This window comes from Canis aureus, chromosome 36 (genome assembly GCF_053574225.1).
Source record: "Canis aureus isolate CA01 chromosome 36, VMU_Caureus_v.1.0, whole genome shotgun sequence".
NCBI lineage: Eukaryota > Metazoa > Chordata > Mammalia > Carnivora > Canidae > Canis > Canis aureus.
This window is the reverse complement of record NC_135646.1, coordinates 25,736,492-25,754,351: the sequence shown is the minus strand read 5'-3', so window position 1 is coordinate 25,754,351 and position 17,860 is coordinate 25,736,492. Positions and strand designations below refer to the sequence as shown.

The window sequence follows — 17,860 nt, the reverse complement described above, 5'->3', positions numbered from 1 at the left end:
GAGTAGGAAAGTTAAGACAAGTAAATGATGTAAAAATGCGAAGGCGCAGCAAGGCTGGAGAAGCCCTCAGTGAATAATGTAGGCTGTGATCATGTGCTGAAATGTAAGAAGTGCCGCATAAAGTCACTTAGTCCCATAGAGCTCACCTCTTCCTAAGCCATGGTGCCAGAAATTCCAGATTTAATGATTTTGCTTAACCAATCAAATTATGCAGTATGTGGCAGAAATTCAAGAAATACTTACTGAGTAAATTTTATAACAGGAACTCTTTAGCTCCAGCCTTTCACCAGATTGGGTCCCAAGGACATAATCCCAGGAGATTTGGGAATATGTTCTAGAACAGTATGTAAGCACCAGGCTCCAGAGGAGTGGGCTGGATGCATGCTCACAATTTGATCACTGCCAGCTCAGCTGAAGACAATAATTTATTCTGATTTCCTATTTGGACTTTGAAAACTCAATGTGAATGGCTAACCATCCTCTAACATGTCTTATTTTCATAAAAGAAATACTAACAGCCACACGATAAAAACCTATAATATCAAACTCTGGCAACCACATTCAGTACTGACCTACTTAAACTATTGGCCCTGTTAAAAGAGAAAAATTAAAACAGATGTGCCTTGATAATCCATTCTTTTATAATGAAATAGATTTAGCAACTGAATTTCAACTACGGTTCTAAGGGAGACTCATTACGGTTATTTTCCAATCTAGTTTAAACTTTTCTGTGGTCATTTTAGATACAGATAGAGATTAATTTTATGGAGAAGGGTTTTAGAAGGCTAAGGTTCAAAGTTTTGAACCATCTATGAGCCAGTTAGCAGCATTTTGTGAACCACATTCATAGTTCTTATCAGTTCTTGGTTCTAAAGTGAACCATTTGGTCATGCGTTGAATGAATATTTGAGGGTCTGAACATGTTAAAGAAAACGGATGGCTGACCAAAACAAACAAACAAATAAAAAACTATCACTCCTTGAAAATCTTAAATCGATGGCACTTAATTTCGTAAAATATTTAAAATAATGTACCTCTGGTCCTATGCTATTAAACAAACTGGCAAACTGTCAACTGCGACACATGCTAAGCCTTTTCATAGAGATATATATGTACATTATGCTACCGGAATACGAAGGAAGAAGCACACAACTGCTTCATGATGACAAGAGTAGATTTGCTATTATTGTGATGTCGTTTATTTCAGGGAGTCAGCATGTGTATGTTTAGTTTTGTGTTGAGCTCTTACAACATTCTGGGCACCATACTAAATACATTTCAGGATTTCTCATTTGATGCTCACAAGCCTAGGAAGTGGGCAACCATTTTTCCCAGTTCAACCTTGTATGAAGGAATAAGGGAGGGGGCAGAGGAGGAATGGTCGGATGTTAAATCTGGCCAGGTAGGAAGGACAAGGCCACACCTGGACTTGGAGAATATGAAGGCAACAAGGAATTCCTGAAGAGTCTGTATGCACAGTAGTTACACGGTCTCCTTTCCTGTTACAAAGATCACTTTGCCTTTATTTTAGCTGGAGGTGATGTGTCCTCAGGAACTTTCTGCAGAGCAACTTTGTCGGCTCACAAACACCAGGCAGGGGTAGCATCATCCACAACTGTTATAGAGTAAGTCACATGAGGAAACAGAGGGAGCCCTGCTTAATACAGCTGTACCAAAGCAACCTGGCATAGCCAGCCATCAGGCCAAGAGCTCTAGCAGCACTGTTTCAAGTCCTGGCTCACTCATTCAATGGCCTTGTTTTTCTACTGGTGATATGTTGTAGAGATGTGAGAAGCAATGATTATCTATATAATACATTGCCAGTTTCTTCCTAATAAATATGATAAAGCTCTTACCCAGAAAATAAAGTGAGGTTGTATCCAAGGTGGACATAAATGAAGAACAAACATACAACCACCTTCCCAACATGCACATACAAGTTCAAGGCTCCGCTTGATCTAATGCATGCAGATTGTGTTACATACTGGTTTAAAATATATATATTTTATTTTTAAGTAATCTCTGCACCTAACATGGGGCTTGAACTGACAACCCCAAGATCAAGAGTCACATGCTCTACCGACTGAGCCAGCTAGGTGCCCCTATATTGTTATGATCAGAATATACTAATAGCAGCTTCCCTGCACACACTGAGTAATGTGCTCATGGCTACAGGATAATGATTTTTCATCTCAGCTGCAGATTAGAAATCTGAGCAACTGGGGGTGAATGGGTGACGGGCACTGAGGGGGGCACTTGACAGGATGAGCACCGGGTGTTATTCTGTATGTTGGCAAATTGAACACCAATAAAGAATAAATTTATTTAAAAAAATACCCACTTCTGAGGCCTCATCTTAGACAAATTCACTCAGAATAGGTCTGGGCAAGGCCCAGGTATTGTTATTTTTACAAAGGTTTCCAAGTGATTCCAATACATATCCAGATCTAAGAATCACAAACTCTTAGGAAATGCATAAACTGCTGACTACTTGGTGGTGAATTTCAATTCTTGCCAGGGTAAAGGTCCTTTAGGCCTTTGGGGTTTTGAATACAACCCATCGCTCTGTATCCTAAATAAATTGTTTGCTTGTCTCAGCACACCTGTCAGGGTAGCTACAAAGGTGAAAAGTAAACAGTGCAGAAACTGTCCAGAGATGCCACTGAATCCCATGTACTCTCGGTGGCCTACTTTTTCCATTTTAAAGATGTGAGTTTTAAATGCAGTCCTTAAAGAATTACCATTTGCTCAAATATTTTACCTACAGTTAACATATGTTACCTCCAAAAGAGCAATGATTACTGAATTATTTATAAAATGGTATACTTCTCCAGGAAACTGAGAAACGAGAGCCTTTTCCCTACACTGCGGTCCTTTCATAATTCAAAGAAGATACGTTGCTAAGATGGCAAAATATAATACTAATACTGACAGTGCAAAGGGCAAGTTATTAGAGAAAACAAATATGGTTATGATCTCATGTCTTGCTTATTGATCTGAGCTATTCCAGTCAACACCTACTACAATTCTATTTTTATTACAGGATCTAAGTGTTATGTTTTTGTTGTTTTCAGCTCATCCTGAATCTTTTAAGATGGAGCTAAATCTCTCTAAGGCATACTTGTGGCTGTCAGGACTACATGTGTCAACAGCCTTGAGCGAGCTTATCTGCATCTTCTCTAGAACTGCTTTCTAGAAATGAGAGTGGGCTCTGCATCCCCTATCAGGTGAATAAAAAATAATTAGCATAAATAAATACATTTAGAAAATAGAGAAAAGTAGAAAAACATTATCTATAATCACATCCCCTGATCTCAGTTATTATTAAAATTTTGGTATTTTGCCTCTTAGCTTTCTTTTCTATACATCAGATTGCCTCCAACATAGAAGTAATGAGACTATATACACAATTTCATATTCTGATCTTTTTATTTAATTGTACTACATAAGTATCTATCCATGTTATGATATAATACAGTTTCCATTTTAAAAGAGACCTGAGGCAGTTTAAAAAATAATTTCAAGGGACACCTACCTGGGTGGCTCAGTCGTTGAGTGTCTGTCTTCAGCTCAAAGCGTGATCCCGGGGTTGCAGGATCGAGTCCCACATCGGGCTCCCTGCATGGAGCCTGCTTCTCCCTCTGCCTGTGTCTCTGCCTCTGTGTGTGTGTGTGTGTGTGTGTCTTGAATAAATAAATAACATCTTTAAAAATAATTAAATAAATAATAATTTCAAGATAAAACATTTAAAGATACAAAGGAAGAGCCCATCCAATAGAAGCAGATTCTCTCTGGCAGCTGACAGCACTTAAACTATGAATTTAACATTTCTCTTAGCTGATATAAAACGGGTAATTTGTAGGTATTATTTGCTCATTTTACAACAAAATAAATCATTCTTACTAATACAGAAAACAAGGAGCATGCATTAATATACATAGCATTTTTCTATACAAAGCCAATGCAGAAATTTATTACATACATCTGAGGATATAACTGGGCTGACTATATCCTTTATCTTCTGAACCAGGGGACTTTTGAGAATATATGGATGATTATTGGTTAATAACTACTGCAATAATAGGACAGCAGAAGTAAACCGGGCTGTCCTAATTATTAATTAATAAGAAAATCAAATGTCACAGATAATTTCTACTATTGTTACCTATTAGCAATAAGCATAATAAATTTTAGTCCAATCATGATCTTCTTGTTTAACTTTGTTATTTTTCTTAGAACATTCTGTTGATGTATAGTGTAGCTATTACTGAAAGTACAGACTAAATCTTGGATTAAAATTCATCATAGTCACTGTCTGTCTATGAGGGTCAATATTACACCATTTACTGAACACTTAAAGCCATCAAGCTATGTAAATATTCATGCATAGAAACTTATAATTTTAAGAGATGAACAGAAGGAATATCACTTTGTGGGGGGGAAGAGCACAAGTTATAAAGTCTGAAGCTAACAGCACATTTTAATAATTAAGACGAGGGTCAATTTTTTTTTTCTAACAAAGATCAGAAGTACATGTCCTAAATATTTAAAGATGAAGATCTTAAGAAAAAAAGAATAAACTCCACAAATGAAGTATTAAAATGAAGCCTACTTCATGAGAATATATGTTTTTAAAATCCACAAATAAATGAAAAATAGACAAAAATTCAATGAGGAGAAAATAGAAACAGATAATATGAATAAACAATCCACTAATGAGGAAACAAAAATGTCTAATACATATTTATAAAAAGATGATCATATATCACGTATAATCAGGGAAAGCGATATTAAAAGGAGTGAGATACCACTTTATATTAACTTATTTGACTAAAAAATGTATATCTGACAATACTTTATTACTGAGTCTTTTTGTTCAATGTCACTCTTTCATTACCAGATGTTGGTGAGGATGTGAAGCAACAGGCACTACTAGAGGCAGTGCTAATTGGTATTACTATTTGGAGAATAATTTTGGCACTGTGTTACTAAAATTGAGGTACAAACACAACCATCAGAAATATGGCCCCCAAACAACTAGAAACGTTGCACAAGAAATAGCAAATACACTTTGAAATGCGTACATACATCCACGACAAAGTAAAGTAAGTCTCTGGAGGCCAAAAAAGACAAGGTAACTGAAAACCAGACTCACGCTGTGTGAGTTGTCAGTGTTCAATCCCTACAAATGCAGGGACTTAGGTCTTCAAGACCACAGGGGAACAGAACAAGAGGTCTTTGGCTTGAGGGAAGCTGGAGTCGGAACTGAGACGCCCCATCCCCTCACCCTACTGGACACCACATACATGCATCCGCACACACGTACACTTAAGCACATAGACACAGTGCTTGTGTCCTAGCCGCTTACACCTTTAGTGAAAGGGTTGAATAAAAACAGATCTATCAACACTGGGAAATATAAAGAGTTTGGTTTGTATGGCCTCTAGGTAGAAAATCCTCTCCCCTGAGAATCTATAACACCAGATCTGTGCTGTATATAAGATTAGAATGTGAATGTATGCAACATAAACCGAGAATCCCCCATTTTAAGAAATTAACACTGAAGGGTGCCTGGGTGGCTGAGTCTGTTAAGTGTCTGACATTGGCTCATGTCATGATCTCAGGGTCCTAGGCTAGAGCCCCACATCCAGCTCCCACTCAGCAGGGAGTCTGCTTGTCCCTCTCCCTCTGCCCCTCCCCCCATTCATGCTCTCTCTGTCTCTCTCAAATAAAAAATGACATCTTTAACAGAGAGAGAGAGAGAAATTAACACTGAAATGATATAAATTGGATGCCTGGCACACACACACACAAAAGCAAGCCCTCCTGGAATGAAGCTCTTGGATCTGTCACCATCCTTCCTGCAAAGGAACTGTTTAGAGAGTTATGGATCTAATAACCATGTGAACTCAAAGGGATAAAGGGCAGGCTGGGGCTAGTAATAATGGAGCTATTATAATCCACATCGAGAGGATGAGGGAAGAGGGGAGATGCAGGAATCGAGGAGAGAATTGGGTACAGAAAGTCATCTTGAGTGAAACAATGACTTTCACTTAAGAATGCATGAGGAGCATGAATAAATAAAATATTTTAAAAAAAGAATGCATGAGGAGGCATACATAATGGAGAAAATTACAAGAATGTTCTTTGTATCATTGCTCTTTCGTGCAAAAAAAAAGGTACATTTGAGATGCATAAACAGGGCAATAAATTAGTTAACTGTTCCATAACTAGCCATTCATTGGAATATTATACAACAGTCAATAATAAATGAAAAGGCACTACATGTAACAATATGGATACATTTCAAAAATATGAGTAAAAAAAGAGCAGCTTGCAAAAGATTCCTGTAACAGCTATATAAATTTTTAGTTTGTAAAACAATATTTGTATTGTTTATATCTACATATATATGCAATAAAAGTACAAAAGCATGCACAGGAATAATAAATACGACTTTGAGATAGTGCACAACTTTTAGAACTCGGAAGAAGGGGAATGAATTTGAGGAGGAACACAAATATTTATGTATGTCTATACTATTTTCTCATTTTTAATTCTGTCGTAAATATGGTGGTTAACATTTCACAAGTTGGGTAAGAGATACATGGCTATCCCTCATTATTTTCCCTGCTATTCTGTATTCTTGGAACATTTTATAATTAAAATCCAAGTCTCCTAATTGCTAATTTAGATTATCGGTCTTTAAACATGATGTTAAATTAAAATACGGTCATGTGAAATTAGACTAAATCCAACTCTGACAAAATATTTACATATATAATGTATACATAAATTTTTGTATACATAAATAAATATATACATAATTTAGGTAAAGTTTTCTAATAAATATCTTAAAATACAGGGTCTAATTATAGCCAAAATTATACATGTTCCCTTTAAAGAATTCCAGCTATTTATAGCATTAGAACATTGGGGGAGTTACATGGAGAAGTGTCCACATGGGAAAAAGAAGAGGCTCTAAAGAAAAGTGATACAATTATAGGCAAAATTATAGCCAATCCTCCCGTTGGTAGATTTACTTTCATCCGAATTAGGACATCTCTTATCCACTTAAAATTATTAGGCTTTTAATTTTGCATTCTTATTGATTCATACACCTGACCTCATTCCAAGTTTCTTGAGGAAATTAACTGAATATACCCTCACATAGATGTATATGGATCTCATATATGTGTATATTAAGCACATAGATATATAAATATAGGAGGGGTACGACGCTGTTTGTCTTGACAGGAGAAAGTGGTTGACTACACAGAAACTGAAAAAGATCCACTTTGAAATTATAAAAGCAAACATTAAAATGTGACGGGGATAAAACATTAAAATAACTAGTCACACGCCTGTCTTTGCCCTTCTTGCCTTCCAAGCAGAAAGGATTATTTGCTTTTGAGCAGATCCCCGATCTGGGCCTTTGCCGTGCTTGTGAGCAGGGCTGCAGAGCTGCTGATTTATGTGGTTACAATGCACAATGTGAGTTCACTAAATTTGAGGAAGTCAAAGAAATCTCCACGTGACATTCCGGGCTGGGAAGTCAGTCTGTAAAGACATCCAATTTCTTATTTAATCCTTTCTGAGAAAAAAAAAAAAAAAAAAGAGGAAGGGAGTAGCAGAGAAGCATGGAACTGCTCAGAGCCCTTGCTCCATTGCTCTGTGAAAGAATGGGTCACCTGGAAGCCAAGTTGCTGCCAGGGGGTATCTGGAGCTCTGGGGAAAGCCTGCTTCCTTCCAGGCACCAACCACGATGCCAGGGTCTGAAACACTGGCCTCACATCACATTCCATCTTAAGCCCTGGGACTATTTTACTTTTTGTTCTTATTTATTGCCTCTCTCTCACCTGAGAGCAAGCAATATTTAGTAGATAAATCTTCACTGAGATGAATAGTTGACCTATGCCCCCAAAACACTACAAAGATGACAGGCTCTTATCACTAAGAAATTCCTGGTGGAAGTGAAAGCTTTAAGCTCTAAAATTAGGAGTTAGGCATGGACCCACAGACCAAAGTTTCTGAAAACCTGTCAAGCTGCCCTGAAAGAGCATACAGCAAAGTGGAGCATTACTAGAATCCATATGTAGGAGGCATAAAAATGTACACATAACTTAAAACATGCGAAGAAAATTCAGCTCTTCACTTCCCAGAACTGATTTCATATTTTTACAAGCTCCCATTGAATATTGGAGAAGCTGGCAGGATATGAGTTTGGGGGAAACATCGTATCAATAAACAAGATTTTGTGTTCATAGATTTTTAAATTTGGGGGGTATAATTCACCTTTCAGGTAAACACTTTCAGAGATCCTCTCCTTTGCCCCTGCTTCTACCAATATGGCATTTAGCTTTGTGGTAGAGCTCTCTTGATTTCACGGTGGTGCAGGGGGGATCTTCAAGTCGTCGGAAGCAGGTCTAATGCCTTCTCTGGCCCACCATCAGTTCCTACTGCGGAGCTTCTGCCCAGGTCTGCTTTACTCTGGGTGTGGCTCGCCGTCTGTTCCAGACCGAGATTCACAGCCCCAGCCATCTACCTCTATTCATAAAATGACCATAGCTTCACACCCACCCTGGACCACACCAGCCCCACAAGCTCTTTGAGCACCTCTACATTCCATCCCTCCCCTATCACCCACCAGGATAACAGAGATTCAAGATCCCAACCCACCACAGAAGGCCATGGGAGATGGGAGCCCTGACTTAGGTTAACTACCTCCTTACCTCCCTCCACCAGGGCTATGCCAGTTCTCCCACACTGCTGGACACAGCCCCCAGCGTTCAGGAAGCAGGAGCTGTTTCCTCTTCCTCCATAGCCACACTCCAAACACTTCTCAAGTCTAACTCTCACTCCTCTTCCCTTTTTTCATTCCATCAAGTTTTAATAAGACTATCCTTCCTTCCTAAAAAGCAGAAAATTGCCTTTGCTCCTGGCTTAGAGAAACCTTGATATTTGGGACACCTGGGTGTCTCAGTGGTTGAGCCTTCAGCTCCACCTTCAGTTCTGCCTTCGGTTCAGGGCGTGATCCTGGAGTCTCAGGATCGAGTCCCACATTGGGCTCCCTGCATGGAGCCTGCTTCTCCCTCTGCCTGTGTCTCTGCCTCTCTCTCTTTCTCTGTGACTCTCATGAATAAATAAATAAAATCTTAAAAAAAAAAAAAGAAACCTTGATATCCAAACCACCAGACCTACATCTTAACATATTCATGGACGCCTAAAGAATTTATAAAACTCTTTCTTTTTTTTTTTTTTTTTTTTTTTTTTACAAAGCGTAACTTTGGGGGACTGTGGTTTTAATGTGGATTTAAAAATCCAATTAAACATGTCAAAAATTAATGTTCTTTTGCGTATATGCTGTATCAATGCTAATCTCCTCAGACACAAACAAACGGGGCTACTTGATAGTAAGGAGATCAGAAAGTGAAGCCACTAGCACAACCGTGGTGCGGCACAATTGGGAGAACCAGAAGCAGCTGAATTAGATCAGAGCCAAAGGACTACACAGGCAAGATTTGCCTAGACTTGAATTATCACCATTAATAAAGCTACTTAGAGAAGAAGAAAAAAAAAGAAAGAAAGAAAGAAAGAAAGAAAGAAAGAAAGAAAGAAAGAAAGAAAGAAAGAAAGAAAGAAAGAAAAAGAAGAAGAAGAAGAAGAAGAAGAAGAAGAAGAAAGAAAGAAGAAAGAAAGAAAGAAAGAAAGAAAGAAAGAAAGAAAGAAAGAAAGAAAGAAAGAAAGAAAGAAAGAAAGAAAGAAAGAAAGAAAGAAGAAAGACACGTAGCCACTATGGCAGTCCTCAGGAAGCACAGTCAAATTCTGATTTCATAACAGAGTTGCCAGGGGGAACCGAGAGAACCAAAGGCAAGTAGGTATGATTCAGTCTCTTGAGAATAGATTCCCAACCATCCCAATTCTGGTGACTGGGAAAAAGTGAGTCCTTTGGATGCACGTAAGGAAGCCTCTGAAAGCCAGCCCAGGACTGAGGTCCTAGGAGAACCTGTTTCTCTTAATCTGCTTCCAGTATGGCAAGACTTACCTTAGGATTAACCCACCAGCTAAGCAGTAACTTTCTGAATTTTTAGGATGTTTCACACTGTGGAATAAAATCCCTAACAGCCCAGGACTGTCCAGAACTTTGGACGGATAGAAGCAGGTGTGTCAGTTTTGACTCTGGCAAGGAAGACCAACTCATGGCCTGCTGCAGCCAGTATTCAATGAACACCCTGATTCTTCTTCTGCAATAAACACACCCTTGTGGATGAGGAGGGAATGAAATTCTGATTGACTTCTGGGACCCCCTATAAACAGTTGCAAGTTCTCTAGAACCCAGATTTAGTACAAGAATATTTGATAGGCAAAGCCCTACTGAACCAGTTCTAGGAGAAAGAGGTCCTGATGGCTGATGAATTCTAAGGAGCGCACAGATGTGTGGGATAAATACCTAGAAAAGACAATGGAACAGTTAGTTTCCATTAGTGGAAACAGCTATTTAATGATGTAGAAGAAATGATTAAAGATTATTTTCAGAGCATTTGTATGTATATTGACAAAAACAATTTTATCACTAGCCTTGTTCTCTCAGTTCTGGAGTCGGCACCTTGCACCAGTTAGAATGGCTAAAATCAAAATGACAAGAAAAAACAATTGTAGGGGAGGACGTGGCGAAAAAGGAAACTTTGTACACAGATGGTGGGAGTGCAAACTGGTGCAGCCACTGTGGAAAATTGTATGGAGTTTCCTCAAAAAATAAAAATAGAGGGGCACCTGACTGGTTCAATTGGTAGAGCATGTGAGTCTTGATCTCAGGGGCATGAGTTCAAGCCCCATGTTGGGCATAGGGTTTACTTTAAAAAATAAAAATAGGGGTGCATGGGTGGCTCAGTCAGTCAAGAGACCAACCCTTGGTTTCAGTTCAGGTCATGATCTCAGGGTCATGAGATTCAGCCCCATATCAGGCTCCACATTCAGTGTGGAGTCTGCTGGAGAGTCTCTCCTCTCGCTCTCGCTCTCCCTTTTTGTGCTCTTCCCTCCACTTATACACATGCTCTTTCTCTTTCTCAAATAAATAAAAATCTGTTTTAAGATCTTATTTATTTATTCATGAGACACACAGAGAGAGAGAGGCAGAGACACAGGTAGACACAGGTAGAAGGAGAAGTAGGCTCCCCGCAGGGAGCCCAATGTGGGATTCAGTCCCCAGACCCTGGGATCATGATCTGAGCCAAAGGCAGACACTCAACCGCTAAGCCACCCAGGAGTCCCAATACAATTTTTTTAAATAATCAATTAATAATTAATTGATTTTTTAAATAGAAATACTATATGATCAAATAATTCTACTATTGGGTATTTACCCAAAGAAAATAAAAACACTAATTCAAAATGATATCTGGGGACACCCATAAATACAGAGAACAAATTACAGTTGCCCACCAGGGAGAGGCCTAGGGGGTGGTCAAAATGGGCCAAAGGGAGTGGGAAATACAGACTTCCATTACGAAGTGAGTAAGTCATGGGAACAAAAGGCACAACATAAGGGACATAGTCAATGACCTTGTATAGTGATGTAAGGGAACAAATGGGAGCTCGCTGTGGTGAACCTGGCATAATGTATAAACTTGTCAAATCGCGAAGTTGTACATCTAAAACTAAAGTAATATTATGTGTCAATTATATTCAAAAGAAAAAAGAGTTTTGGAGTTGAAGTTCTCTCTGAGTGTGTGTGCTGATGTGTGTGTCTGTACATGTGTGAGTATATGTATCTGTGCGTGTTAAACACAACTCCATGCTGCTGCCAACACCAAGGTGGCTCAGGTTATTCAGGTTACATGTATTAAAGGTATATGTTTAATGAGATTTACTAACTTATGCCTTTTCTACTTGTAATCTTCCTCATTTAATGGTACTCATTATCATTTTTGTCAATTCATAAAATTATAGAAATTTAGAGTTAGGAAATATTATAAAATTTAACTAGCTCCATACCATCACTTACTGATACATAAGTCAAAGGCTAATGAAAAAGCTCCCAAAAACACAGCTAGTGAATGAGGCAGTAAGAGCCAGAAATCAAGAAATCGGGTCTCTTGATTCTTGCTATCTCCAACAAGATATGGAAGCCAAAGTTTTCTTCCTTGGGGAAAGAAATTAACATTTCTGCCAGAATGCTTGAGTAAATTTCTGATAAGATTTAATTTAAAGACTTGTTATGGGACACTATTTCCATCCCATATAGCTGTCAGACAAAAGTGACCTTTAACCAGACTATTTTTTTCCATTTATATCTAATCTAGTTATTCTCAAATTTTGTCACACATGTGAATCACCTATGGTAGTTTTTAAATTCCCAATGTCTGGATCAAACCCCTTACCAATTAAATAAAAATGACCGGGAGTGGAAGCCAAGTATCAATATCCAGATCTTGGATATTACAAGATTACAAAGATCTTTCTGTATGTGAGGCCAATGTGTAGCCAAACAACAACACTTTTGCTCTCCCTCTACCCCCTTCCCTCTCTCTCCTTCTTGCTCTCTCTTCTTTCCCTCATGCCCACCCCCCCACACACACACACACACATACACACACACAAATTTCTATCTCTGTCTCTATCTCTCTCTTTTCCTCTCAAATGGCCCTTGGAATTTTGACTATTAAGATTGGTCTAGCTTTTTATTTTGCATGGATTAACTATTTTTCTAAAGTTTACCCCTCTTTTCAATACCTAAACAATAGGCTTGGGTACTTGAAAAAATAACTTTTAGCTGTGCCTGGTTGGCTCAGTCGGTTAAGCCTTCAGCTCAGGTCATGATCCTGGGGTCTTGAGATGGCCCCAGCTTCAGGCTCCCTGCTCAGTGGGGAGTCTGCTTCTCCTTCTGCCCCTCCCCCTGCTCATGCTTTCTCTCTCTCTCTCAAATGAAGAAATAAAACCTTTAAAAATAATATTAATAACTTTTAAGGACAAACAACACATTCCTTAAAGTGTTTGCATTTATATTAGGAAAATCTAAGAGAATCCAGTTACTCTGAATAAATAAAATCACAACTAACAATTTACTGTCAGAAAAATAGTGTTTGATTAATATCAAACAACTATTTAACTAAGCACCTTACATTCCTTCCATGATTGTGGAAGCACTTGCTTGCTCTTCATTATACAATTATTGGACTGCTAATGCTTTTATGAGCTCTAATCACTTTTTTTGGCCTCTTCCCATCCATCGCTGTAGCTGTAATTGAGTTTACTAAGGAAGTAAATTATGCAATTGTCCATAATAAGATTGACAAGCCAATTTTCCTACTTCCTAAACAGCTAGTTACAGAACACCACAATGTCTAGCAGAGAATATAAGAAATCAGACAAATCCCCATTATTGAGAATCTTATTTTTCTGTCACATTAATTATTTCTCTAAACTTTGTTCCCTATGCATTCATTAACTTGCAATTAAAAATTATATGATTAAAGTATATGAAAGCATCCCAAACTAATATTATTGCTAGAGCAGAGAGAGCTATTTATTGAATTTCCAATATGTACCAGGCTCTAACTGAGCACTTAATACCTATTATCTTAATTTTCACAAAGATTCTAAGATACGTCCTTATTTTATAGTAAGGTAAATTAAGACTCTCTGTAAAGTTAATTAACATCCCCAGGGCATCCTGGTTGGGAGATATCCGACTGGATTTATACTGTCAAATAATTTTAAAAGACGACCAGATTTTTGTTATTAAATCCAAATCTATTGACTCACCAGACAAGGGAACATGGGCCAGGGAAGAGATCTATTGAGTAGTTGATTGAAGGAAGAAAAGTCAAGGGTTTAACTGCCAAAAAGGAGGCATCTTTGATGTTTATTGTAGTTAAGAAGTGAAAATTAGGGACTCCTGGGTGACTGAGGCGTTAAGTGCCTGCCTTCGGCTCAGGGCATGATCCTGAAGTCCCAGGATTGAGTCCCACATCCTGGTCCCTGCATGGAGCCTGCTTCTCTCTCTGTCTATGTCTCTGCCTCCCTCTCTCTGTGTCTCTCATGAATTAATAAATAAAGTCCTAAAAAAAAAAAAGAACTGAAAATTAGTCTTCTGGATAAAATCAAATAAATATATATTGTCTGTACATAGTTTGTTAAATTCCAATTCCCCAAAGGACTTGTATCCAAAATTTATATATTTTTTAAGACTTTTAAAACTCAGTGCTAACAATCCATGTTTCTAATTAGTTAAAATATCTGAGCAATTTTGACACAATCAATCAATGTCATTAGGCTTTAGGAATGCAAATTAAAACTATAATGAAATATTACTGCAAAATATTAGGCTAACTAAAATCCAAAAAAAATAATATCAAATGCTGACAGGATGCAAAACAACTAAAACTCTTTTACATTGTTGTTGGTTTATTTTTTAAGATTTTATTTATTTGAGAGAGAGAGAGAGACACCATGAGAGAGAAATCACAAGCAGAAGGGAGGGGTGGAGGGAGAAGCAGACTCTGCTGAGCAGGGAACCCAACTCGGGGCTCAATCCCAGGACCCTGAGATCATGACCTGAGCCGAAGGTAAATGCTTAACCAACTGAGCTAACCAGAAGCTCTCTCTTTTACATTGTTAATTAGAATGCAAAATAGTACAGGCATTTTGGGAAAATTTGACAGTTTCTTTAAAAATTAAGCATATACCTTTCATATGGCCCAACAAATGTGCTCCTAGGTATTTATTCTAGAGAAATGAAAATTTACTTCATAAAAAACCTTGTACATAAATATTCATAGCAGCTTTATTCATAATCTCGAAAAATTGAAGGGAAAAAACAAATATCCTTCAATAAGTGAATGGATAATAAACTGAGTTATACTATGGACCACAGTTCATCAGCTAAAGAAAGAAATTATGACAAGTGCATTAACATGGATAAATCTCAAACAATTATGCTAAGTGGGGGGAAAAAACTAGCTTTAAAGGCTCCACATCCTATGATTCCATATATATGATATCTTAGGGAAAAAAAAAACAGAATAGATGGGGAGTCACCAAGAGTTTCAATCAAATACCCCTGCAAAGGGTGGGGAGCAGGAGAAAGTTTGGAGTATGATGGAATTGTTCTGTGTCCTGATTATGGTGGTGACTGCACAGATCTATACAAGAGTTAAAACTCACAGGACTACACACACACATATACACACACATGCGTGCAATTTTATGGCATGTTAATATTTTATAAAAAAAAAAAAAAACAGAAACTTTACTGAAAGAAAACCCATTGTTCATTCATTAGCAAAGTGTCCTCACTTAGGTTCAATAAGGATCTGGTATACTGGAAACACTCAAATTTTGTGACCATTTATCAGCTCTAGTTGATTGGAATCAACTGTGATAAAACCCTAACATCCAGCTTTTATATCTCCTAGGAAGGTGCTACTATAAATAAAACAAAATTATTATTTTTCTAGTCCCTCTTCTTGGTGCTCCTTTGGCGTGAGGCAACAAAATGAGCACACAAAGGATAAGCAAGTCATCAGATTGTAGAGTCTGCACCACCATATTGGTTTTGAGTGTCAATCTACAAAATTCCATTGTATTTATTCAAGTTATTCAAGCTCTTTTTTTTTTAAAGATTTTATTTATTTATTCATGATAGTCACAGAGAGAGAGAGAGGCAGAGACACAGGCAGAGGGAGAGCAGGCTCCACGCACCGGGAGCCCGACGTGGGATTCGATCCCGGGTCTCCAGGATCGTGCCCTGGGCCAAAGGCAGGCGCCAAACCGCTGCGCCACCCAGGGATCCCTATTCAAGCTCTTTTGATGGAGAATTATCTGATATATGAACCTGAAAAATAATGGCTGTTCAAAAGCTCTTAAGACCCTATTAATAATTTCCGTGGCAGTAATGACAATTAGAAATGACATAACAAAAAGAAAAAAAGAAATGACATAACAAATGTTTATAAAGTATCCCTTAAAGAAGTTTCTGTCTGGACAAGCCCAAAATATGTGCAATATCTAATGAATAGGTTTGTACCCTCTTGGACATCTTGGACATCTTGGCTTATTGTTGAATTTTATATAAGGATCCAAATGCAGTAAGAGTTATTAGCCAGCACAAAAATGTTATTTAGTGAGTAAAATACCTAAAATGATTCTATTCTCTAGTACCTTTAGATAAGCAAGTTTAAAACTTTTGTTGTTGTTGTTGAGTTTGTATAATACATACTGTATAATACAATGCCATTTGCTAACACTAATTGTAAGGTTAGTTTCAAATGTAGCATTCAAGGGCCTCAGCCAAGGGACAAACCTATGCTCAAAGCAATGAAAAACCAGGGACACCTGGATAGTTTAGTGGCTTAAGAGTCCAACTCTTGATTTTGGCTCAGGTCATGACCTCAGGATCCACCCCACGTCAGCTTGGTGGTCCAGCATGGAGTCTGCTTCTCTTGGAGTCGGCTTGTGTCCTTCTCCCTCTGCCCCTCCCCCTGCTTGCTCTCTTTCTCTCTTAAATAAATAAATCTTGTAAAACTTTTAAAAATTTAAATATTTTTAAAAATGTTTTAAGTCTTTAAAAAACATAGCAATGATAACAATTAATTCCAACCTTCCCTGGCAGATTTGATGTGTGAGCACACAGCCAGAAGAGAGAATAATTCATCATCAATACTACCGGTATAAAAATTCCACAACCCAAATTGACATATAACTGCCTCCCCGAGGGCAAGGCCCACAGAGTGAGTTGATACAACCATAGTACAAGTATACCAAGTCACATTTACACAACCTGACATTTTGGTAAGTTACGTTAGTATACTTGTCAGCTATCTTAGGTTATAACTCTATAACCTAAAGCATGTGAAGTATCCTAACCCAAGTATAACTTGTATATGAAAGCATATAAAAGTATAGGTAACCCAAGCAGTGCAAAATGTTTACCTTAATCAATTTGTTGAGTGAAAAACTGTTATTAGTCATCTCCTGTGATGTGGTGCTATTAGCAGTATTCTACATTATATGGATTATAGAAAAGCTGTTACCTTTTCTAGAAGGTATTTATATCCTATTTATAAGGATTAAAAAAAACACTAAGAACATACTTTAAATTTTTTTACCACTATAACTAACTTCGCTTTCTTTACAAAACTAGTGACTGAATATTATCAACCCAGAAGGCATAATTTTTACTGATAAGGTTATTAATTGTGGGATAATCATAAATTAATTTCCATGGGTGAATCTTATCATAATTGCAGCTGACAACATTTTTAGTAGAATATTCTAATAGCTAGAAACCTCCCTGGTATTATAGAAGGATGACAAACTCAACTTAATTAAATTTCCTGATACAATTATGGCTTTGCTGAATCCAACAAATAGTTGCCTATATAAAGAGTTTGTCCTAGAATTAGGATGGTCAAAAAAATAAGAAAAGTTTCATGACTTATAACAGTTAATATTATTATTAACTAACAGTCCCACTAGTAAGTATTGATCCGAATATTATGTTACCTATTTTAGATAGTTGGGAGTATAAAATAATAAGTGAATTAAACTTTGCCACTTAGTGAGGAGTCTTTTAAATACTTAATACATTATCTTGGAGGGAAAAATAAAACAAATTTAAAAAGTGGTAATGATGTAAAATACAGACTTGTCGAATCACTATGTTGTACACCTGAAACTAATGCAACATTTTGTGTCAACTATACTTAAATAAAATATACTTAGATAAAAAGATAAATAGAAGTGATCATGATAAAAATTAAAGATTGGTGACTTACAACATTGCTCAATACAGAACTTAAAAGAGATGAAAGCCAAGTTACAAGCAGAAAAAATTGTTTTGTTTTGTTTTTTTAAGATT

At 37.4% G+C, this 17,860-nt stretch overlaps 1 long non-coding RNA gene across 1 annotated transcript in view; it reads left to right on the top strand.

Moving 5' to 3' along the window:
- Positions 1-16,785, top strand: part of LOC144306087 (uncharacterized) — a 40,491-nt gene extending 23,706 nt beyond the window's left edge. Inside the window, exons 3-4 of the long non-coding RNA XR_013373116.1 lie at positions 3,075-3,227; positions 16,613-16,785. This is a non-coding gene — a long non-coding RNA (uncharacterized LOC144306087). The remainder of the gene's footprint in view (positions 1-3,074; positions 3,228-16,612) is intronic.
- The last annotated feature ends 1,075 nt before the right edge of the window (positions 16,786-17,860 follow it).